This window comes from Leptonychotes weddellii, chromosome 3 (assembly GCF_054177405.1).
Source record: "Leptonychotes weddellii isolate Sample4059 chromosome 3, ASM5417740v2, whole genome shotgun sequence".
Lineage (NCBI taxonomy): Eukaryota > Metazoa > Chordata > Mammalia > Carnivora > Phocidae > Leptonychotes > Leptonychotes weddellii.
The window spans coordinates 78,222,818-78,247,883 of NC_138371.1; the positions used below are offsets into that span (position 1 = coordinate 78,222,818).

A 25,066-nucleotide genomic window follows, 5' to 3' on the forward strand; every position below is an offset into this window, starting at 1 on the left:
TCTGTGTACCTCCATTGTTTCCCTGCAGTGAAAACCCCAGACCTGGACTGATTATCCATATGCATTCCAACCTGGCTCTGAGATCTTAGACTGTCCTCAGCAGAGGTTCTTGACAGTTTTTTGGATTATGGAACTTTTTGCAAAGCTGACAAACTATTGACCTTCTCTCCAGAGAGACATCCATTTACATAAACCCACAAATTTTACATATATCATTCAGAAGTGCATAGACTCCTAAAGTTCACCCACATACCAAGGTTAAGGACCTTTAATCTGAATTCTTCTTCTTGTTTTTGAGTTAGAATTGATTTGGGAAACCTTGGAAAGATTGGTGGGGGGCAAAGGGGAAGGTCTTACTAGTTAAGACTCAAAACATCGCTCTCCTTGGAGGTTCGTCTCCCATCTTGGAATATCCAAGAATCAGACTATTGGGTCATTCAAATAAACTCTTATCCAGGTCAGGATTCAGAATTCAGGCTGGGGTTCTTTTGAAGATAACATTTTAATTATGTCCTTTGATCTCATAGGTACCTCTGCATTAGCCAGATTGGATATATGTAAAGAGAAAAATCAGTACATCTGGATCATCAGGTAAGCAAATGGGACTTTGTTTTAATTCTTCCATTGATTCAGTCCTCTGTCAATATGTGGCCATTTCCTATCATCTCTTCTTTCTTTACTGCAGGGTGGGTCAGTGAGATGACAAATATTTCTAAAGAGAAGGAAGCAGCCATTCTTAAGTTTTACCAGATTGCTTCGTCTGCTGCTTGAAGTCAGTTTTCTTTATTTTAATTTTATCTCATTATTATTTCATATATTCACACTTATATAGCAGATAAAAATTCCCTGCTCTTCTTTTTATGTATATACTTTGGAGAGTTGTGGACAGCTCTCATATTCTTCCTTGGTTGTCAGCCAAGTTGTACACATTTAACTCCTTTAATCTTTCTTTGTAATTCAGTCAGCTTGGTGGCTTTTTCTAGATTTCCCCCTATTTCATCTGCATCACTAATAAACAGAAAAAACATGTTGTCGCCTGGCTTCTTCTACACCTTTCGTTCTTTTTACTTCCTGGTTTTGCATCAGATTCCTTGTTGAACTAAAGCCAGCCAGCATCAGTCTTTGGGCCACTTTGGCAAGACATGAATGCCTTGCCTACAACTGTCAGTGTCCCGGGCAGTGATAGCATCATCGGTATATCCCAAACGGAAGAAAGGAAATGGGAAAGGAGAAGAGCGAGGAGCAAAATAATGCATTTTTCGATTCTATGGCAGACTGGCCCTTGCCACCCAGAGTGAATCATTATACCTGAAACCTTTATCACAGGTTTTGTCCTCCCAAAGGGTTATGCACAGCACTAATTTGAATAATGAGAAGCATGTACTGTGTGTTGTTTGAGGTTTGGCCACCGTTCTCACCTGGTTTCTTTTCCACATTCTCCCTCTACCACCGCCTTTCCCAACATTGATGACTTGCTATCAGAATCTGTGGCCATGAGCGAAACGGGGCGGGGGATCATTTTGTTGGAAATTAGATAAGCTCAGGTGGTCACACTCCGCGCCTCTGTCTGTAACATCTGAGGCAAGTGCTTTAGTTCTTGCTATTTCTGTAACAGTCGTTGGTCTTCTTTTAGCAGCTGATTCCGTGGAGATGGGCAGGAGGAAGGGACTAGTGGACCTTTGGTGCTATTTATCACTGCTGTATTAGTTTCACAACTCTTTTCCTGTCCTGATGGGCAGGGAGAAGCATACTGCTTCTAGATGATGCTGAGCTTAGTGTAAAATATGCCAGCATGGGATCTGGGCTTGTCCCAGTTTATTTTTTCTTTTCGTTTGGTTTGTAGAAAATGGACTTCTACCTCTACTTATCTTGTGCATTAGAGAGAAAAGGGTCATACCTCTAGGAGCTAATGGCTTATTGGTGTTTTTAGTCACCAGATTCAGGTAGTATATTTAGTTGAGGCTTCCAATAGCACACACTTGGCTTTCTCATTTGTGTTAGCTTTGCTTCTAGTACAGAATTGAATAGGAGAGAAGAGACGGTTTTCCTGTTTGTGTCTGTGGCAACTTTCTAGATGATTTGTGGTTTAATCCTTTAAACATTTTTGATCATTTATCACCTTTTTCCCTGTAAAGGCATAAAATATTCCGATTCTACTGTTATAATCTCTTAATCAGATTATTTAAGTTTGGAGAAATCAAGGTCAGAATTACAGCTGACACAGTTGCCTCTGAATAGTGACCTAAAAATTATAACACTTAGATTAGTTCTTTTTTTATTTTTACCTGATTTTATGGCCTTCCTTCATCTATCAGATTTTAGACAAGATCATGTGATTGTGAATCACAGATTGCTTGGTCTCTGGCTTCTTAAACAGGTAAGTATGTACCTGGACCCCTTTTAAGTCTGATTTTTAAAAAATGTTAATCTCTCATGTGGCTTTCAACTGCTGACAATATCGTACTCAAGCTAATTTCTTTAGGCAAATGATAGATTCTTTAGCATAACTTTTGTTTCTTGAGTCTTTTCAGGACTTGTCAAACATAGCAAAATGCTAACCTGACTTTAAGAGGCGAAAAATCCACCTCCCCCTGCCCCGTGCTATATTATTCTTTGTTCTCTATGTGCATCAAAGTGACAATCCCACACTGTCTCAATTGAGGGAGTCTAGCACAAAATAAAAAACAGCCTGGCACTGTTCTAGGCTGGCAGCCAAAATGTTTTGTGTAGCTTGGTTCTGGCAGTGGTTTTCGTGAGGCAGAGGGTCTACCCTCCCAGCACCACTGAAGGAAGGCAAGCAGCCTTAGTCCTCCTTATCCCATTTCTTTTCCTTCATTTTCCTCTTTCTTCACGTAGAACACCATTGTAAAAAAACACAAACAATATTTCTTAAATAGAAACATCATTCTCCTCACAACCTCCACATTTACGAAATGGCATTGTTCCTTCTAGAAGCTTGTGTTTAGATTTCCCTTTTCCAGCTCTTAGAGATTTTCTTCACAGTTGCATTTTTGCCACACGTTTCAGAAAACCCTTCTGAATATTGCTAACTTTGGTCATGTTGACATAGTATTTTTGATTGGTTGGAATCTTGTCTTCCTTCATAGCTTATTATTTGAATGGAAACTCTTGAATGATACTTGCTTGTATTATATGGATCTTTAAGCCAAGATATCTCTTGTCAAGACCAAACGTCTGCCATTGTTTTCTATTTTTGTCTAAAACTCAGGGTCAGCTCATAGCTTTTGCAGATTGAATACTCATTTTTAGAATGTCTGATAAGTGTTGCTAAGTGAGCAAATGAACTTCCGTGAAATATAAAGATGTGTATTTAAATTTTTTTCCTTTGAAATGAAAATGCAAGATAGAACACCATGTTTTTAGGTTTCCCAATTCTCTCTAAATTATAGCTAGTGACCTATTATTACAAGGGGTGTGAAAATGTAGCATTATGATTTTTAAGTGATGATTTGAGCAGGAGACTAGGTTTTCACTATGAGCAAGCATTCTATGAAATTTCGTAGAATGTTCCTCAAAATGTAAATGTGTTTTCTGTTGTATTAAGCAAAAACAAATGACTGACTTTCAAGTGGTCTATTTTAAAAATTAGTGTTTTGTAATCAAGATAAGAATAAATAGGCAGAATATGTTTTCTAAGGAGGCAATTTATATTATTTTGACTGATTTTTATGGATACATTAAGATCAACTTGTACAATCTAAGAGTTGTTTTTTTTCCCCCTAGAGATTTATTTTTAATTTAGAAAATGCTTTAAAATCATGAAAAGGGTTAGTAAAACAGGTATAGGAGAATTATGCATTAAATAAACTCACCTGTTATTTTCTCTCATTCTCAAGACAGGTTCAGCAACATATTGGCTCATTAATTTAACAAAACAAACAAGTAGTCCTATTGCTTTGTATGTATAATGCACATGTTAATAAATGCTACAATTCTCTATCCCCCCCATGCTGTTTTTTTAAAACTTATATTTAAGTGCCTATTTCTGTTGAGTAGCTAAGATGAATCTGGGTGGGATGCTTGTTAAGTTATATCAATTAAATCTTTAGGTCAACATTTTATGTTTCAGAATTATGACATTTTTTAGAAGGGAAGCCAGTGAAACTTTTTTCTCTTGGTCCTGTTAAGTGCATGACTGTCTTGAATCCGCTGTGCCAAGGTGTGATAAATAGAGACCAAAAACTTATTCTCTGTGTTCGCATATATTGAATAATGTTCATTGCATATTAAATACTATGCATCAACTTTAAATACATTTTCTCCAGTGGTATGATTTTTATTTGCAATTAAGCCCTTTGTCTTTTCTGCGGTAGGAACGTATCTTTCAGTGACTTAGGAATTGCAACATGAATCGTTGTATTTATTTGTTTATTCTAACTATACACAGAGGCATAGTAGAAATATATTTAAGATCTGTGATGTTTGAGTGTTTGAGCAGTTGTTGCTGTTGTTGTTTTGTTAAATGCTATTGAGTTGTTTATTTTTGTAGGTAATAAATTTTACAGTTTTGTTTAATTCAGCTTTGTTTAATTCAAAGCTTCTGTATCTTTATAGTTTGATGTTGCACAGTTTGTAGGAATTACTGTATAGTAACTTAATCATATTTGTAGCAACATGGAAAAATAGCTTTATTGAGGGATGCCGGCAAAGTTGAATAAATACTAAATTTATTATTTTAACTAGGATTTTATTTTATTATATTAAATATCATGTTTATAATTATGAATGGTGTTTTACTTCATCTGAATATCAGTACAGGTTTTGAACCTTATTCCTGGGTAGGTGGTTTGAATATTTTGTTTGATATCAAATATTGGTAACATGTAAGATATTGATTTCTAAGTTTAAATATTAGTCCTCTTTCCTTACGCATATGGTACACACTTCAGTGTTAAATTTCATTAGAGAGTATTGCATGAAAGTGTATGTGCTAATTCAGTTGTTTGATTCCCCCTCTAGTTTTTGATACGTTTTAATTCCCCCTGCCTGACATATTATCATTCCGTAGAATACTGTCACAACTATGTCATATGTTTTCTGTGGCATCTCACACTGCTCACTTTTTATCCATAGTACCATATGAGTTCCCCCTTTTTCAGGTTTACACTGCATATTTTAAGCTGCTGATAGTGTAAGTACATTGCAAGGTAAAGTGACATTTAGCTTTTTGAGCTAGTCTCAGTTTTAGCATGAGAGCAGGGTGGGTTTTTTTTGTTTTTTCCTTTTTCCTCTGCCCTAAATCTTCCCGTATTTCCCATTAAAACAAAGAAATTCAACAAACAAGCAAACAAAGAAATTCAGAGATTTGGCTACAGCAGCAATTGAAATGCATCAAAAAGTGGCTACTACAATACAGTTTTATTAATGAATGATCTACATTGGTTCCAGCTGTGTCCATGTGATTAGGCCTTCACCAGGCAGCAATGGGTATTTCCCTATTGCTTTTATTTGATTTCCAAGAATGTGTCATCTGTTACATCAGCCCCTGCCAATATGCCCCCTGTAAAAGTGTTTTGTTTTCTTTTTCCTTCCAAATTTCTGAAGCATAAGTTGAATACCCACACATATCCCTGCCGAAATATTGTTTCTAGTGAATAGTGGCCTAGGTTTCTATGCCTGGTGTTGCATACCAAAATTCCAGAGTATAAATTAAAGTAAATGTTTATTAAGTTTATCAGTAAATTCTCAGAAGTGTGGTTGCCTGGTAATGCTAAAGATAGACTATTTTCGCTTTTACGTTTCCATCTTAATATTTTATTACAGTGGTATAATGTGTTATAGAGGTGGACAAGCTTGCAGATTGAAATGGGGATCGTCCAGATTGTTCCCTTCCCTGGACCATATGGTATAGTTCTAAAAGCCTTTTGTACGCTGTCTGTTCAGTTTATTGTAAACCCAATCTTTAGTGCACCTAAAAAGATAACCAAATAAAAATGGGCCTGAGGAAAAGGACTTCATATCATGTAAGGGCCCCAGAAATACTTGTTTTAAAGGAAATAACTGCAGATGAAATTGAAGTTGAGATGATATAAACAAAGGAGGCTTATCATTCTCTGAATATGCTTTTGAGTTCATATGGATTGTCCAAGATTGCCTTTGAATGCTGGCTTTAAAATGAAGGAATTTATGTTATCTGACTATACTTATTATCCTCATTTATCCCATTCTTGCAGTCTCATGAAGAGGAAAGTGTAGCTCTTATCTGTTTTACAGAGGAAGCTTCTACCTAGGAACAGTGCCAAAAATATATATAAGCCCCAGGTTTTATGAATATAGGTTTTTTTTGTTTTGTTTTGTTTTGACTGATTTCAGTGAGAATTTAGGGCTAGAACTTTCAATAATTTCATCCTTATAACCATTACCCCTACTCAGAGATTATTGGAAAGTTTCTAATTCCTTTTCATCTCCCCTTCCGTCCCCCTCCCCGCTTGACCTATTATAGTTCCGTAATTCTATTTTAGGAAAATGGGATAAGAGATTGCTTATCCCATATGCTAAGACTCTTTAAAAGCTGGGAATGAGATGATTTCTCCTGACTCTCACTCCCCTTCCCTCCAAAGTAAGCTACTGTTAGAGAAGAGCATTAGACATTACCCATTGCTTTTTGGCACAAGAGATTTGTGCTGAAATTCAACCAAATGAGTGGGGGGAAGAAAAGGAGAGCCTGTGAAGAGCATGATTCTTTACTCTATCATTACCCTGAACCACTGAAAGGGTAACTGAGAGGAACTCAAATGTTATTGGAATGTGTAATTTCCTTTTGAATGGCCACAGTGAAATATATTTGAACAAAAAAGGCAGAAAAAGTGTATGTGCCTTATGGAGCTGATGGTGATTGAAATTAATGAATCTTCCCAGTTCTCTATGATTGAACTTATTCCAGGAATGGTACACATTCAAAATCTGTCCAACAGAAACCTATAGAGGGTATTACCTTAAGGAATTTACTAGAAGATAGGTAGAATAGCACAATAATTTAATAATGCTGGTGGTAAATTGGACACAGTATATTTGGGGGATATATATTTTTTCAAGTTTAAAAAATTTTAAAAACAGTAATTGATTTCAAGTTGCAAAGGAAGTCTTTCCTATTTAAAAAAATACTGTTATTTTGTGGTCTTTCGTGTATTTGGAAGCTGCTTTCTAAAGTGCTCACACAATTGAAAACATAGTTTATATTTTGAAATAAGCTAGGTTCCTTGTTCCCTCTCTCTCTCTCTATTCTCTTTCCTTACACTCCTTTCTTCCTAACCTTTGGCTGTTTGTATGTGTACATTACGTACATGAATGATACATACCACACTATAAAAAATGTTATTTTATAGGTTTGAGGATCAGTGAGGAAGAGAAATAAAAATCTTGTAATGACTATGCAACAAACGGATTTCTGTGGAGGAATTAGAACATGCTTATTTAAGTAATCTACACTACTGCAAATTGTAGAAGTGCAAATTCAAAATTGTTTTTATTTCTTCTGGCTAGGAAGACCTAGATCATAGCCTAAATCGAGTTAGACAGTCTAACTTAAGTAACTCCTCTTTGCTGCAGCTTCCTTTTAATGGTAAAAACACCTCTGGCTCCAGGTGGTGGAAGATCTTACCGAAGTGACTGAAATGAGGAAGGTTTTTATTTGTCTCATGTCCTAAGAAGTCTGGAGGCAGTTAGTTCGCAGGAAACGGATGCCATCAGGGACCCAGGTAACATCTCCTTCTCTCCCATCCTTAGCACGTAACTTTTGCCTTTTATTTCACAGATGACCGTTAGATCTCCAGAAATTGTTGTTGTCTTCAAGCAGGAAGATAAGTGAAGGATGCTTAGAAGCCTTTTCCTCCTGGGAAGCACCCCCTTTCCCTCATGCCCCCTTTCTTTTTTTAGAAAAGGATGTCTGCTCATGGGAGACATCTCATTGGCCGAAAGTGTATCACATAACTACCTCTAGCATGAGAGGAAAGTATTTTGGCCATCTTGATTCTATTCTGGAGGAAGGCGGGGAGAAGAAGAACTGGAATGAATGTCCAGTGAGCTGTCCCAAAGTTGTCCCAAGTAGTTGTCTACCATACTTCTCCATTCTTTTGTATAATTAGTTGCTTAGACCTTTGAACTTTCTGGGTACTTGGTGTCTGTAGTAACTTGTTGTTGGTTCCCTTTTGACATCAAGTACGTATGTTTTGGTTTTGTAACGTTATTTCTGTGTCTGACGACAGGAACTGTAATTGGGTCATCTTGGTGTCTTTACGTTTAGCACAGTGCCTAGATGTGGACCCTCAGTTAACAGTTGTTGAATAAATGAATGGATGAATATTAAGAAATGTATTTGTAATATTATTGGTGTAAATCATTTATGCATATAAAGGATACAGTAATATTTTAAATTTGTATTTTATTTTTTGTTGTTGCTCCTCTTTTTATTTTTACTTTTTAAATTATTTTTTAATTTAAATTCAATTTAGTTAATATAATAGTGTATAATTAGTTTCAGGGGTAGAATTTAGTCATTCATCACTTGCATATAACATCCAGTGCTCATTCCATCAAGTGCCCTCCTTAATGCCCAGCACCCAATTACCCCATCCCCCCACCCACCTCCCCTCCAGCAACCCTGGTTGTTTCCTGGTTAGGAGTCACTTATGGTTTGTCTCCCTCTCTGTTTTCATCTTATTTTTCCTTCCCTTCCCCTATGTTCATCTGTTTTGTTTCTTAAGTTCCACATATGAATGAAATCATATATTTGTCTTTCTCTGACTGACTTATTTTGCTTAGCATAATACACTCTAATTCCATCCACATCATTGCAAATGGCAAGATTTCATTCTTTTTGATGGTCAAGTAATATTCCAGTGTGTGTGTGTGTGTGTGTGTGTGTGTGTGTGTGTGTGTGTGTATACACCACATCTTCTTTATCCATTCATCTGTCGATGGACATCTGGGCTCTTTCCATAGTTTGGCTCTTTTGGACATTGCTGCTATAAACATTGGGGTGAATGTGCCCCTTCAAATTACTATGTTTGCATCCTTTGGATAAATACCTAATACTGCAATTGCAGGGTCTGGACTACATTTTATTGATTTGTTTTTGCTAAGGGAACATCAAATTGTCAAAGTTGTTTTGAGTGAAAGATATTCAGTTACAAAGGTTATAGGAAAATCCTCAAAATGACTTAGTACCAGTGCTTTGGTTGGAGTACATTATTCCATGAGTAAATACATACATAATTTCTTTTTAACTTTTTTGCGTAGACTATTGTTTAAATAAGGATATCTTGCAGTTGTTATATGTTAAGATCTCCATTTTTGAAGAAGTAAGCAATTTGAACTTATTAACATGGCAATCGGGTAATTTGATAATTTATATTATTGATGTTAACTTACAAGAAGGAGTTATTAGATCCTTGGTAGCCTCATGGCAAAGAGCGCACTGTATCACATTTTATCCCAGATGGCATTTTGGGTATTTCTTTTAGTTCTTAGAGTGACAGCTTCCTGTTTTTTCAATACATATGCAAATAGTAATGTACGATAGAAAAATATGTCGACAAGAAACCCGAAGAAGTCATCTTTACATCTGCTTGCTTTACGTAAACTCTCTTAGAGGAAAGCAGGCTACCTCTTCATTCAAAATCTGCAGAAGAAATGGCTGAGTGTAACCTGATTGTGTGAATCAGTGCCTCACAACTCGTCCAACGTCTAACTTAAATTCCTTTTGTTATATTTCCAGTCTGTTTCTGTTATTTTGGCCTTAGAGGACAAAGAAAACAACTATCCACTATCTCCCATACAACATTCCCTATATAGCACCATTTTAATAAATTCCTCCCTTTCCATTCATGATGGCAGGATTGTTGGTACCTTAATTACTAAAACAACCTGTGCATGGATAGAACTTATCTCTAAGCAGGGAATGTATTCAAATATCTGGAACTTAAATTTTCTATCTGAGCAGTTTATAGTCACTGGAAATAAAGGAAGCCCTTTTAACATTCAGAAGCAGTCCTGGAGAGAAAGTTCCTACATAATCACAATTTAGGCAAGATAGTTTCCTAGATTTGGACTCAGAATTGGGTATTGATAGTCTGTTTTGGCACTTACACTGCTCTTTTGGTCATACTTTTGGAGGGAATAATTTATGGGCCAACACCGTGCACTTAAAAAAGTGTGTTCAGCCCTTTTTTCACCTTTATATTCTCAGTCATCACTATAGTATCTGGCACATAATAGGAACTAAAATTTTGTTAAATGAATTGTTTTAGTATCCCTTGGTAATGCTTCTTAATACAGGTAGCTTTATGCTTTACATTTCTTCATTCCTCTTTAATTTAATTTTATGCTGCCTAACGAGCACTCATAGTTAATGTTTTGTTGTCTTTATCTTCTTATTCAATAATATCTCCAGTGATTTGTAACTTACCTGAATAGTTAAATGCAGTGGTAATGCCTGGATAATTCACTTTATGATGCTGCTGTAATCTTTAATCCAGGGATATCTTCCCCCCCCATAAAGTGAGGACTTATTGTAGCCTATTGATGAGAATTCAAGAGTACATTAATTGAATGCGTATTGTGTATAAAGCACTTTGCTGGATTATGAATAGATATAAACATAAATTGTGTACAAACTTTGCTACCAAGGAAGTGACATCTGGTTGGGCAGACACACATGTATACTATATAATTATGGTATAGGTGGGATTGTGGTAACTGCTCTAATTGGAGTGTAAGCCAAGTTTGGTGGTACCATAGAGGAAGGAATAATTGCTTCTGACTGGCTGAATATGGGTGAGCAGTTGACGTAAGCTTTTGTAGATGAGATGGAATTTGAATGGAGTCTTGAACTATATGTAGGACTTTGACAGGTGGTAAAGTGGAAGGGTTCTAGGAAGAAGAATGCACTAACAGTGCTTGGAGGTGGGAATGAGTATGGAATGTTTTAAAAAACATTGTGTTTGGGTAACAGTGTGTCTGGAATTGAGGCTAAATAGGAGCTTGGAACCAAATTGTCAGGGGTCTTATTTCTTGTTAAGTATTATTTTCTCTTCTGTAGAGCAAATCATAGGTGTTTGAGTAGAGGACTGACATTAAGGTATCTGAAACTTTCAGAAGAATGGAAACAGATTATATGTAGCGGCAGGTGGGGAAGACAGTCAGAAGCTGAGGCCCAATTGAGGTTGAAGATGATGAGGGAGGCTTGGAAGGAGGACCTGATACCAGAGGTCTGGGGTAGGTCAGCTAAAAGCCCTGCGGGTTGTTGATTGGGCGAGTTGTGCAGCAGCGTCCTGGCTCCCAGTAGAGGCGCTTTCAATTGTGGGCCTTCTTTCCACTTACATCGTTTTGGAATACTGCAGAACATGCCACCTTTCCTCACACCTGGGAAATCAAGTATTTTAGCCTGCATTTGAGAAGTACAAGGAGAAAGGGGTTGAATGGTTGTTGAGGGAACCAAGAGTTATCTGCACAGTTCTTCATCTCCTCTTTATAATGGGGTTCTTGGCCCTCCAGACTTTCTTTCTGGCTTATTGGCTTATTGTCTTGAAGTAGAACTCGCTTTTGGTCCCTTTTTGAGCCCCAGCTCAAATGAGTGATAACATTTATCACTCAGTATTGTAATTATATCCAGGTCTGAGGCCAGAAACTATATTTGGGTCATCTTGGTATCACAAAATACTTAGCATAACTTTTAGAATGCAGTCATTCAATAAATGCATGTTAAATAAAGCACATTTGTTTATGCTTTGCAGTCACAGACCTTCTTACTCTCTGTACAGGGCAAGCATGCTCATCTCAGGATCTTGCTGTGCCTGCCGCATAGAAGGCTTTAGATCCAGATCACTTTAGCTCCCCTGCTCTTCTGGTTTCTGTTTAGATGTCATCTCGTCAGCGAGGTGTTCTCTGACAACCCTATATAAAATACCACCCTTTCCCAGCCCCAGGCCTCAGCGGCTCTTTTTATCCTGTATTACCTGTGCTATGTTTTTTTATAGCACCTGCACCCTCTGATGTACATCCACTTGATGATCATCTTTTTACTCCAGTTAGAAAGGAATTTCCTGTGATAACAGGAACATTTATTTTGTCACCTAATTTATCCACAAACACCTGGAACAATGTTGGGCACATAGTGGGCACAATAAATATTTGCTAAATGAGTGAATGAACGGCAAAGATCAGACTGGAAAGGATAATAAACACGAATATGCCGGTTTGTTTACAGATTTATGCAAGCAATGGTATTGTTGTTATAACTTTTATAATATCAAATCGTTAGTATTGCTCTCAGAAAAATAAAAACAAATTCTATTTTCTATAGATTGCACCTGTGAAATCTAATTATAGATTAGTTTTTGTTTTAAAAATATTTGAATGCCAAGCATATCCAGTCAGAAAACACTTTTATTATCCATGCCAGCTTAATTTTTAAGGCAGTGAAATGGAAGACTGTCATTTCAGCAAGCAACTTATTTTCATTTGTGAGAGTGGAATATTTTGAATATTCTAATTGATTTTTGAGGATGATTTTATAAGAAAATAATCCTCGTTTCTGTACATTGTACATTTTGCCTTTAAGACAGAAAAAATTAGAAACAGGCATGGAAATTATTTGCCTAGAAAGTTGAGAACTTATAGCTGACTGATAAATGTCAGGAGGAAGGGACAGTCAGTTTCAACATAAAAGGTAAATCTTAGGGCACTGAAAACTTCAAATTTTAAAGATCTGGCTTAAAAAATTATTTTATATGCATATTTAAAGTTTGCAAAGAGATCCTAGACTGTCACGAGCCCAAGCCTCTGTTTTAAAAGTATTTTACTGCAAATTCACTTGGATATTTTTCCAGAAATCTTAAGTCTGTAATTTGGCTGTAAAAAAGTTGGTTATCAAATCAATATTATTATATGGCTTTTAGTGTCGTAAGAATTCCCTTTTGGAAACCTATAAAAACTCATTTTTTCTCACCATAAACTTTATCTGTCACTTTTCTATAAGGTCAGAGTACTAATGCTGGAGGTGATCTGCTCTGGGACAGAGAGTCAACAAAATGGTCATAAAGTTAAAAAATGCCACATGGTGCTTTCCTGAGATTAGGATTTCTTTTTCATATCAAGTTTATGCTAATTTTAAAATATGGAAAGTTACATGTTGATAGGTATATTCTTAGTGTTCCTTTAAAAATAGATGAAATGATAAGCTTGCCCCTAATTTTTGCAATTACGCATTTAATATTTTTGTTAGTACTTTTGTGTTTTCTGGAGGCTAATTCTTAACTGTATACTTTTAATGGTAGGCTGTTTTCCTTCTAGGTTTATAAGTTAAATTTTTCCAAATAGATGGTTTTAAAAATGAAATATGATGAAAGTGTTGCACTGGAAAACAATTCCAAGAATAATACTTTCTTATCACTTGAAATGTGTTTCATGGTTTCATGGTATTTAAATTGTAAAAAATACTAGGACCTGGAGGTTCCATTTAAAAATATTTCTCTACTAAGTCTGAGTTGCTGTTGGGTTAATATTTATTGGGTATCCATTCACCTATTGCATGTATATAAATATAGGAAAACTCTGAGTGATTATTAAAAATTGTGAGACTGCGTCTGTGGTAGTTGACTCTGCAGTCATCCCTCCTTTAACATGTGTAGCTCATATGGATGATTACACAATAATGGTTTTCTGCTTTTTTAATACAGACACTTTGGAAATTGAGTGTGAAACTAGAAGTTCTTTTCAAGTTTATTCACCTTAATTAAATATTTCCCCTTATTTCAAGACCCGTATCTAATTATTTAAGGCACAAGTTAATTTTGACATTTTACTTGAACTCTAAAAACTTTGAGTTTGCACAATATATGTTCCTATTCAGACCTATGAGTACCAAAATAGTATTTTAGTTTCTAACTCTGTCAAAGTGCAGCTCCAGATTCCTTATGGATAAATAAAGATCTTGATCTGTTTACAATTATTTAATAATTCAAGTACTTTTAAAAATTAAGTGAGTATTACTTTTATTTCATGCATTAGACAAGGAGTATTTGCAAAACCAAATTATGGTGTTTGTGAATAGCTGTAGCCCCATTAGTTTAACCCTTGCTGATTAGTTTTTTACTAAGTTTCTTTATAGCAATAGTAGTTAGAGTAATTTGAAAACCACTGGCAAGTTCCTGGAGGGGAGTAGGCCTTCAGTAATTAGGAAGTAGTTTGTTATTTCAAACAATTTGGCCTCCTTCCTAAAGTTAGGAAAAATTTATAGTTTCTTTTAATTGCAAGTTGAAACATTCAGTGAAGATAACTTGAAGAATAAAATGAAACCTGGAGAGAAAACCAAAATCCCTCACAGTTCTACCATAAATGAGTATTTATGCCTACCTGTCTGCATGTGCGTTCTCTCTCACGTTTCTATATTCATTTCGTCTTATATTTTTACATACTGATAGCATGCAATCATGCAAGGGTGGAAACATTTTTCTGTGCCAATAAATGTTCTTTTTATTATGATTTTTGATCACTGATCATTTAATTATGAAATTCATTTTTGTTGGATATTTTGGTTGCTTTCAATTTGGGGCAAAGACTTCAGTAAAGATTCTTGATGATTTTCACGGTTAATTTGTAGAAGTGATATTGTTGAATCCAAAGATAGACACAGTTCTGAAGCTCTTTGTATTACATTCGAATGTGATAGGACATTTTAATACTTCAAAGCAAATCTAGCCTTTAGCATTAGTAGAGTACATAGCAGCCTTCAGGGCTTGAGAAGGGTCCTTTTAATTCACAAATGATTCTCATCCATTCTTCAAATGGTTGAAATTTTGCCATCACCTGTTGCTCCCTCGTAACGTACAAGTACTCCTCAGAGAGGTAACACATTGTTGTGCCTGGCAGGCATGTACTCTGAACAATGTGCAGGAGTTTATCTGGTATTTTCAATTTAGTTCTTGCAATTAAAGTTTGGAAGCAAGGACGGGGAAAGGGACATTAGAACATTGAATAAGAGGAACGATAAGGGGGAATAAGTATTTCTTTACTTCAATTCTGCTAAGATCTGTTGAGTGACTGTTATATGGAATGCAAGATATTATGTACCTAGTTTTGTGAGTTTAAGTTATAATCTCTCTCTACAGTGAGTCAGGCTGTTTGTTAACTGTGAATGCTAATTAATCCAGTAGAGAGACTTACGGTCCCAGATATGGTGCATATACATGCTGGATAGAGATGCAAGGGGGAATTAATTAACTCCTAAGCAACCTTACTCTGTTTGAACACACTGTTTGCAAAGTGTGAAATTACTTCCTTAAGAGATGATGAGGATGCAGAGCTGGGTTTGGGTAGTTTGCAAAGAATATTCTGTACTGTAGGTTTCCCTGCTTCATTAGACAAAATATTTATATCATTGGAATGTCTCCTTGAAAAACCAGCTGATAAAGAGATAACAGTGACAGACAAGGCCACTAAATAGATAAAAGTCATAGTGCTTGCTCCAATCAGGAAACTTTGAGCTATTGCTACTTATCTTTTATTCAGTGGAAACTTGTGTGTCAGATGATATGGGCAAGCCTGTGCTTCCTGTGTAGAAACTATGGAGAATAGTAGACCTTCTAGAAATTATACACTGTTGTCTGTGTATGCCTTCTCTTTACTCAGCAATCTCAATCCTAAATAACTTCAGGATTTAAAAATTCCAGTCTATTATTATCAGACTGACTCTTTTTCTTATAATAGTGGGTAGCTAATAATATGCCCCTTGTGATATTTAAAAATAGTGATACAGCTCTCATTACCGTATCTCTTAGCCCCAGATTTACTCAGCCCTGGTCTAAACTGGGTTTCTGGGCTTTTGAAAATTTATCACTAATGGTCTCTAGAATCTATCCAGTTTTTCTAGTGTTGGCTTCTTAAACCACCAGTAAATGTCTTAGGCCATTGGCAAATCAAAAGATTCTTGAAAAATATATGGCAGCTAGAAAAAGACCTGCTGCAATACATAAATAGAAGAAAATGTACTTTTAACCAATCCTACTTCTAATGAATAAATTTCTATAATTAGGTGGAACTTTGGAGATGGGAGAAGTGTCACTAAACATTTTAATTGGTACATCTTTAAGGCATGGTTTTATGGATTTGGATCTTTAAGGACAGATTCCAATACTGGCTTCACCTCACATTTCCTAACACCATTTAAATAAATCTGTTACTGCAGGGTGACTTTCATTCATATAAAGTGAATATTAAAAATATTAAAAGTATCTAACATCGGTTTTTTTAAGGATATCTATTTCTAGCCCTTCAGTCCTCTGGAAATTTCTCTTTCTTCTCGCAAGTGTTTACCTGATATTCTTTTGCCTCCTGAGCTGTTAGGTTTTTGTATTTCTTGAAAGTTGATTTCCCTCACTGATAAATAGATTGAGTTGTGAGATTATGTCCTTTTCATTTTTCACTGGAAGTGAGTAAATCCAGAACTTTATACTTGGTGACATTTATTTCAACCCATCAAGGGAATGCCACCCATGTTTGCTTGGGTTGCAGCCCTTCAAATAGGACGTTGAGAATGTTTGTGTGTTAGAGTCACCCTGCTATTTCTGTTGCAGAATTAACTGAAAATGTGATATGTGCCTCCCACTTGGAGAGGGAAACTTCTCAACAATTTTTTATTTAGTTAAGATGGATTAAGTTCTTAAAAGATGTTAGAGCGAGACTCACTAGCGCCAGTATAGTTAAGAATCTGTTAGTCATTTTATTTGAAACTCATTTGGTGTGTATATTTTTAATTATCTTGCATAATCCAAGTCTGAGTTAAAATTTGGCATAGAAGCCAATGTAGGGTAGCAAGATAATCCTTCTGACCAAGAAAAATATGCCAGTCTAATGATTAAAGTGGTTGAATCCTTCCAGGTCACAGACTTGACTGTCCTTGTGTTAAATATTCTTGTGTAGAGCCTGGAAAGATCAGAGAAGATAGTTAGTTGCCCATGGCATGAAACTTGGGTTCTAAACCCCTCAGTAGGGCTGCTGGCAGAACTATTTTCCTTAGAACGAGGTGTGACATTTTGAATACAATAAGATACCACCTGTTATATTTTAGGTGGGTGATAGAGTTCTCTCTGTGAGAGTAAGTAGTAATTAGTGGTAGGAGGGGGTGATTATTTGTGGTTGGTAATAATAAAGGTCTTGGATGAGTTCAAGAAATTGTCAAGGCCATTGCTAAAGAGTTTTATGGTTTATTGATTCAACAGAGAGTGTTGAACACTTTCTGTTTGCTAAGTGCTGAGGATATAGTGGTAAGCAAGCAGACCTGGTCACTGTCCTTTTGGAACTTAATATCCAGTAGAGGATTATATAGTCACTCATATCCAATGGAGGATTATATAGTCACTCATATAAAAATATCCTACAAGTGTTAAGTACACAGAGGTACTACAGATTGTTCTATCAGGGAGACTCAGACTTTGTTTGATGGTGACAGTAGTAAATTATGAGACAGACTGAGCATATCTCTATGGCTGACCTCTTTGCCTCCTACTTAAACTATTCTTGTCATACGAATCTTGGATATTGTCTTTCTCCCATCCTAGTCATTAAAGCCTCTTGCCCTGTCAGAAAGGTGTTAGTCTAGAGCTGGGGGTGAAGGATAAGGGTTGTGGGGTCAGGGAAAGGATGATTATGTAGGACTCTGGAAGGAATTACAAGAGATTAGAACAAAAGTTTTGAGTTTTACCACCCTAACTATAGGGTATTCTATATAACTATATTGTGTGGTTTTTACCACTGATGTCCTGGATTTACGAACTATTGGGAGTTATGATTAGATATAATATGTGATACATATATTTATCGTCTTATACTGATATTTATATTTCACATGCATATAAATATATCCTGCAGTATATATCATTTACGTATTAATAATTATTAAACATTGATGATTAATCCAAAAACTCTAAAGACTAGAAAATGGATGTACCTTTTACTTATATCCTACCAGGTACCTGCAATGAAGTATAATGGGAAGATAATATGACTGTAGGGTCCAAAGACCTGGGTTTAAGCTCTTGCTCTGTTACTTACTCTGTGATGCTCAATATTCTCCATTTCTTCCTCTATAAAAGAAAAGTGGTTGGTCAGTGGCTCCCACATTCCTTCCACCTAAGAATCTGTGGAACACCTGGTCTTTTCTATCTACTTAAGTATCCATATATGAATGGATCAGATAATCCTATATTCTCCCACTGGACTGATTTGCAGCCCATTTCAGGAAGGCGGAAGCCTTGGAGAAATGCCATCTTGAGAAAGCAAATACATTATTCATCTTGTCAAACTTTTATAAAATGAATAATTGTTGGCAGAAAGTATTTAAAAATGCCTTTTCTTCTTTCCCATTAAATTAAAGTATAATTACTAAATGTGAAATGGGATCTCCAGATTTATGGTGAGGGAATTGGCTTCTTATCCTACTTCCACTGCTAGTATTAAACTAGGATGGTGATAGATCAAGCAGATTAAAAAACTGCAGGTGATTTTCAGAATTCATGGATCTCACAGATATTCATTCTTTTAGGCCATGAAACTTGCTTTGGCCCAGAATGCAATTGCTTGTGGTGTTTCTACCATTTCTTTTATCATTGTTACTTCTTTTGTATTAGTAGGTTAAGATAAACTCATATCTACATGAAAAAAAAATATCTAATAAAGTCTCCTTTCTATGAAAGTAAGAAGAGAATCCATCTTTGAAAGAGAATATAATAAAATGTGTTTAGATAGACTAGCTGCTTCATGTAGTTTCGACTTCGGGAATAATGGGAAAGAAATCATTAGTAGCAGGTGGAATGCTGCCTGACACTCGTTTGCTTGGGACCTGTGGGCAGTGAAAGCAATGCTACTTTAAAGGCAGAATCAAGTTCCCATTTCCTCCTGATTTTTAGTGCAGCTCTGCAGAAACGTATGACAGTCACAATATGCCGGATCCTGGGAAGCCCCCAGGAAGAGAACGACATGGCCCCTGTCCTGCAGATTTTCAGAGGCCCAGAGGGAAGCGGGACCTGGAAAGAGAGTAAAACCAGTACTGAGAGTGTACAGAGCAGAGGGGAAGTCCTGTTGAAAAGAAGTTCAGGAAAAGGCTTTATGGAATTGGTGATTCATGAGCAGAAATTTTAAGGAAAATTCATGAGGTGAACGGGAAGAGGCTGACGGAAAAGAAACAAAGGTGTGGAATCACAGAAGGGTAACTATGTGAGTGTGAGCACTCGGTACTGCAACGAGGCAGAGTCTGGGCAAGTGGGGGAAAAGAGATCACAGGGGAGAAGGAGAAGCAAAGCCATGGTGAAGAGAAAGGAAGGGCCAGACAAGCAAGGTCTCACTGCCTCGTGTAGGGCCTTGGGCTTTATCCGTAGGTGGTGGAGACCTTGAAGGTTTTTGAGCATATCACCTCATGATCACATTTGCATTTTGGAAGATTACTTGTGGCTGGATTATGGAGAAATGTCATGACAGGAATCAGATGGTGTGGCAGCATGGAGACCTAGTTAAAAGGGTAATGCAATAGTTCAAATGAGCGATGAGATGATTTTCTGGTGTAAAATTTTCTATTGATTCATAAATATACTGCCACATTTTAAAATGTCAGCAAATTGAAAATATTTTTAGTATTCAGTAGAACTAATTCATTGCTACTTTTATAGTTTGAAATTATTCATGAAATTGATAGCAATGAAAAGTTGAAAGAGGTTGAGTATTTTTTCAGTGAAATTAAACTAGTAAACTCACAAAAAAATCATAGTTATAATTTTGCTATATAGTATGGACTATAACTTCACAAAAATGTAAAGCAATGAATTTGTAATATATACACATCTGTTCATTTGTGGAAATTATGCATAGTTGAAAACAAGTGAATGATGTCATAGTGTCAGTGTGTATAAGTATTTGTTGATTTTGCATTTGATACAGTTATAACCAAGACTTTGTATTAATTCAAGTCATGGAATAAGTAACTGATAGTTCTAAACAGAAAGGTAAATCCCAAGTTGAGAAAGAATAAAAATATCTGTTAGGGAAAATTAAATAGCAATATATGCATATAAGATTGTAATTTTTAAAAGAGTTTGTATAAAAGATCATAGGAAATCATTTAAATGGAAAAGCACACTTGAGAATTGCTTTAAATGTGTCACAAACAGGATGGCATATACATCTTCTTACCAAATCTTGGTTTTGATGCATAAATCCTTAGTTCTTCATTACCACAACAGGAAACTAAAGTCAGAACTGAAGAAATTAGAACACCCATAGCACTATGAGCCAATAAAATATTATAGTGCTACATCTCTTTCAGTATGAACCCAAGATTTTTACTTTTAATGTTACTATTTAAGTACACATAGTAGTACACAAGTTATCATAAATGTTAGGTTGTATGTCCATAATCAAATAATGATCAGTTTCCATAATGCATTATCTTTAATTCAAACTAATGCTCAGGAATCTGATTCATTTCTTACTGTTCGCCAAACTTTCTTTAATTATGTAGAATACTGTTGGTGCCTATAGTTTTAGGATTGCAAGGTTTTTTACTCTGCAGTTGATACCAGATTGTATTTTAGTACTCAGAGATTACATTGAGGTTTTATGGGTTAGGATGAATTTGCTACGCCTGATTTTTATAAAAAGTTTTTTAAAAGTAACTTTTTGGTAGGATCTGCTTATCTCTGTTTCCCCCACCCCCTGACCCCCATATGATACTTGATTATAGTGTGATACTTTGAGGATACTTTTTTTAGCAAAATGTATTTTTACTATATATTCACCCATATTAGGTTCTGTTAGGGGAATTGATGGTTACACGTTTCAAAGCAGAAATCTTTATGCTAATTTTTTTTTTTACTATTTAATGAGATTTCAGGTATATTTTAACAACTGGGGTTTCCCTGATGAATCATTAAAATAAGTGAGTGGGTTGGAAGGTAATGCTAACTTTTCTCAGTACTGCCCTGTTTTACCCTGCTGGGTTATTCGTTGCTTTTAAAATAGAACCTGGTGTGTTGGAGTTGGTGGGTGGAGGTGCCAAAGGGAAGGGGTCAGTAAGAAAATACCAGGTAAACCTCTGATGACCTATTGGGAAGTCCTGCTCAAATTTTATTTTCCCCAACTTAGAGCATTTAGTGTTTAAGTTCACTGTTTTTTCGTTCTGCCAAGCTTAACTTTTTAAATAGTATATATAGGCAAGTAGAAAATATATTTTCAGCAATTGACTGAAATATAAGGTATCAAGCAATGTGTGCATTAGCCTGTGGAATCAATTTCTCATGTGTGTGGGATTAAAACCGTTAATACCATCATCACTGAAACCATACCTTCCTACAGCTAATAGCAGTAAGGTGTCTGTGGAATATATTAATACAACAATTCCTCTGATTTAAAATTATTACTTGGTATTTGGTTGGAAAATTATTTGAATATTATACGTAACTGAATTGACATCATATATGAGGGCTGATTACAGGTTTCTAATGTGACTTAGGTTTAGCTTTAAAAAAAATCCACATGATGTATGTATACTTAGCACATCTTTTTCAATAAATCAATGGCATATTGCAAATTTCCTTTCTCTATACTGTCAAAAAAAAAAAAAAAAAACACAAAAAGCAAAACCTATGACAGCAGTTCTAACTGTTAGAGGAGGTAGACCAAAATGTAGTTCACCTTGAAAATGGCTCAGGGAATAAGGAAATTGGGTCAAGCTTAAAATAAATGCAGGTACAGTGACGAAAAGTTTTAATAAAAATTTAAAAATATTCACAGCCTTGGTTTCAGGCTACTTTTGTTCTTGGTGATCTTATCAATGCATTATTAATTTTTAATTGAGATGACACTAATGGCACTTTTTCATTTTGGTCAAAATGCTTATGTGAAATATTTTTGTGATTTTTCACTTTGTATCCTCTTCTAATTGTAAATATAAAGTTTTGGAAAGTCAGACAGTTCTTAGATCATTTGACCTCTGGTGATCTTAAGTAGAGTTTGAAGTGGTTTAAAATTCCTGTGTCATAGCTATCACTTTGACTCATTTATATTGCCAATTTAATGTTTAGCATTTAACCATGTATCATTAAATCATAGTATTGATAATGAATTAAACTTTCATAAAGCTTTAATAGTATAGTAGATTCTCATTCATCTGGTGTCACTGGGGAATAAAATATGCTGAAGAAATGAGGTGTTTTTTTTTTTTTTTTTAACTGAAGCTTACTGGATTAAGCAGAAAAACTTAAAAGTTAAAGTTGATAAAAATTTATCTGACACACATTGTATGCTCTTTTTGGGAGCAAGAATGGATTGGCCATTAACTTTTCCTTTTTTTTTTTTTTAACTTTTTTCTTAACATCATAAAATACTAACATTCTAGTGTCATGCAGAAAGAACATGGGCTTTCTGATTGGAATTTGTTCCCTCACCTAAGAAGGTTTTTTGTTGTTTTTTCCTTTGAAATACATGCCACACCTCTAACTGATATACTTACTCAGTTTCTGCGGTGCTAAAGCTTTAACCCACTTATGGAAGACCTTTGGCTGTGTATAGGCTTACCTACCATCTTCTGGCAAACACCCGGCTTGGGCTGTAAAGGAGACCTTTCCCTTGCTTAGGAGTAAGCCTTTCTGTGTTCAGGACTGCCACTCCCAAGCACTCACTCCCTAGTAGCCACTGGTAGTGGTCCCTGATGTCTGTATTCACCGTTGCTCAGTGCTCGTGAGCATCTGTGGTGTCAGAGTGACCACCTGGCATTTTCTGGGATTATTGCTAAAATGAGCAAATAGTGCACTCCCTTTATCTTTTAGCAAATTCCAGCATAACAGCAAAAATTCTTTTTAACAAAGTGTTTTTTGTTTTTTTTTTTTTAAACCTCATGCTTGTTTGTTTCAAGCAGTATTTTCTAAAAACTCAAGCACAGTAAGAGTATTGGCACTGTTCTTTAATATGCTGTAATGACATTTGGTTTGAATCTTATATTTAAAAATCAGCTTCCTCTCTTTTGCTTGCACCTAAAGGGAATCGTCTTTCTTCCAGGTTGTGCTTTAAGAAGACTATAGGGAAGAACACATTTTCTTCTTGCCACAGAAATTGCAGTAGAAGTAAGTAGGGGAACTGCCAGGATATGTCTGTCTCCACAAAACAAGCAGAACAAATTTCCGTGAATCAAAGCCACTAAGTATAGTTTTCAGAGATGGTAGGACATAGTTACTCTCCCCAGAAAAATACCCAAAATGCAGGCACACCCATTGGCCACTAGAAAAATGCTCGAGTAAACGCTAGTTCAAACCTGTACATTTCACTCTTCTTACTGAGCTATTAAAGGGGTGGAAATCTACTATAGCTATAATCTTTTTTTCCCTTTTTCTATTTTTCGACCTCCCACATGCTTGGTGTTCAGTTCTGCTTACTGAATGTCTTGAATCTACAGCAGCACCTACACATACTGCCTCCACATTGGCTTATGGTTTGCAGATAACTCATGATTCAGACACATAGGAAACATCTGTAAATATATGGCATGATATGTGCTCTAGATTAATCATTTAAAAGGGCAAAGGAATGAAGAATCAGAAAGCTTTTTTTCCCTTCTAATACTGATGTTGCTTTCTTTGAGGTTATATGAATGAAATATTCTTTAGAGTGGTTTAGATCACATCCTATTACTTGGGGAAATAGCTCAGGTCATTTTTATAACAACCTTTTAAGGATATATAGGGCATATACACCTTGCCATGATTAGATCAGAGGAAATAAACCAAGATAGAGATAACTGTGATGTGATCTAGTAAGCAAACTAATGTTAACTGCTTTTAGTCTGTCTTGAAACCTTTGATATAATTTTCAAAATTGCCTTATATTGGTCTCTCAGTTGACTTTCTAGAAGTTTCCATTATTTGAAGGATTACAGCTACCATTTTGTTAAACTTATCTTACTGAACTTTGCATTTATTAGAGATGGTCTCCAACTGGCCTGAAAAAAGCCAAGCCTCTGCATAGCTCAGCCCCTAAGCTTACTTCTTCCCAGGTACCTGTGGGGGTCTCACATTCTTATTTGAAATACAAGCTGCTGATGAAGAATGGGTAACACCTACCACACTTCAAATGCATGTGTGTACCCACCTTTCCCATCTATCTTTGATTGAGAGGGGGCAGTGATTGAAAATTACTGATTTTAAAATGTAGGAGGATTCAAAGATATCCTTTTCCCTTATGTAAGGTGATTTATACTGAAAATGGGAGGGGCAAAATATTACTGTTTGTTAGTTATTATGCTTCAATTTTATCTTCACAACACATCTCTGAGGTTAGTATTGTTATCCTCATTTTAAAGAAGGCAAGACTGAGTCCTACAAAGTTAGGTAACTTGTCCAAGGTCACACAGCTAGGAAGTGACATTACTGAGCTTCAGACTTGTATCTCCCTAACCCCAGAGTTCATGCCTTTTCCACCTGAGGAACACTGCTTCTTATTTTGTAGATAAGTGAAATATGTATTTGTATATTTTTCTTTAAAAATGCTCATTGGAAAATTCAGACATCAAGAACTAAGCTTTTTTTCATTCCAGCCATATCTTTGAGAACCATTTGAGACTTTCTCCTTTGAAATGCAATTTAAATAGGCATTGGTTTGAACAAGGTAAAGTACAGTTTTATTAGTGAAAAGCATCATTGAGGGGCACCCGGGTGGCTCAGTCGGTCAAGCGTCCAACTCTTGGTTTCGGCTCAGGTCATGATCTCAGGGTCATGACATTGAGCCCTGTGTTGGGCTCTGTGCTCAGCATGAGTCTGCTTGAGATTGTCTACCTCTTCTTCTCCATCTGCTCCTACCCCTGCTTGCACTCTCTCTCTCTAAAATAAATAAAATCTTTTTTAAAAAAGCATCATTGAATTGTTGAGACTAATAATTTTGTGGAACAACATTATTAAGAGCAATATGCTGTTTAATGAGTGGTGTTTACTTAAGTCATAAAGGAAAATTCAAACATCTGGAATATTTTTTATACAATGTAGTATTTATATACAGAGTGATATTTCTTCCT

General features: G+C 35.8%; 1 protein-coding gene across 9 annotated transcripts in view; it reads left to right on the forward strand.

Annotated features, from left to right (window-relative positions):
• The window catches only part of QTMAN (queuosine-tRNA mannosyltransferase), a 380,429-nt gene that overhangs the window by 97,462 nt on the left and 257,901 nt on the right, over positions 1-25,066 (forward strand). For 4 of the 9 annotated variants that reach the window (XM_081814519.1, XM_081814527.1, XM_081814516.1 and 1 more), the window contains one exon: positions 528-591. The gene's annotated coding sequence lies outside the window, so the exon portion shown is untranslated. Of the gene's footprint in view, positions 1-527; positions 592-7,569; positions 7,719-23,061; positions 23,127-25,066 lie in introns of all 9 variants that reach the window. The other 5 variants (XM_081814513.1, XM_081814515.1, XM_081814514.1 and 2 more) reach the window with 4 other exon arrangements.